The following is a 528-nucleotide window of genomic DNA, read 5'->3' on the forward strand; positions in this document are numbered from 1 at the left end:
GGACTTAAAGCAGTGGTAGAAGCAGAATTCTCTGCATTTTCCTGCCAAAATACCTCACTGCTAACCAGAAGGGATGAACTTTCAGGAATAGGAAGGCTGCAGAAAGAACGTCTACTTCCAATTACCTCTCTGTTCTTAGCTGTTTTGCAGACACTGTGCCAAGAAGCCAATGGATGCTGTTTATTTATAGGAATGCAAAAAAAGAAGAATAGAAACAAAACCAAGCATTTCACCAGCCTGAGGTTGTTGGATACCTCTGATCTGAGGTCAGACTGGAAACCAACTAAAATTGAAAACCTTTACAGAACTCAGACTGGATGACCACAGTCCCAAGAGCCTCACCCATACATACCCTTATTTACCCTTAGCTGAGGCAAAGTTAGGGCTGACACTGGGTTCAATCTCCTAAAAACACCTCTTTTTGAAAGCAGTGATCTTCTGGCCCTGAAATAGTTACATCCGATCATCATTCAGGAAAAAGGAAACTTCACACATTTTAACTATCTGAAGTCTCTCTCTTCTTGGAAA

Source organism: Mesitornis unicolor, unplaced genomic scaffold (genome assembly GCF_000695765.1).
Source record: "Mesitornis unicolor isolate BGI_N332 unplaced genomic scaffold, ASM69576v1 scaffold18084, whole genome shotgun sequence".
In the NCBI taxonomy this organism is placed as follows: Eukaryota; Metazoa; Chordata; class Aves; order Mesitornithiformes; family Mesitornithidae; genus Mesitornis; species Mesitornis unicolor.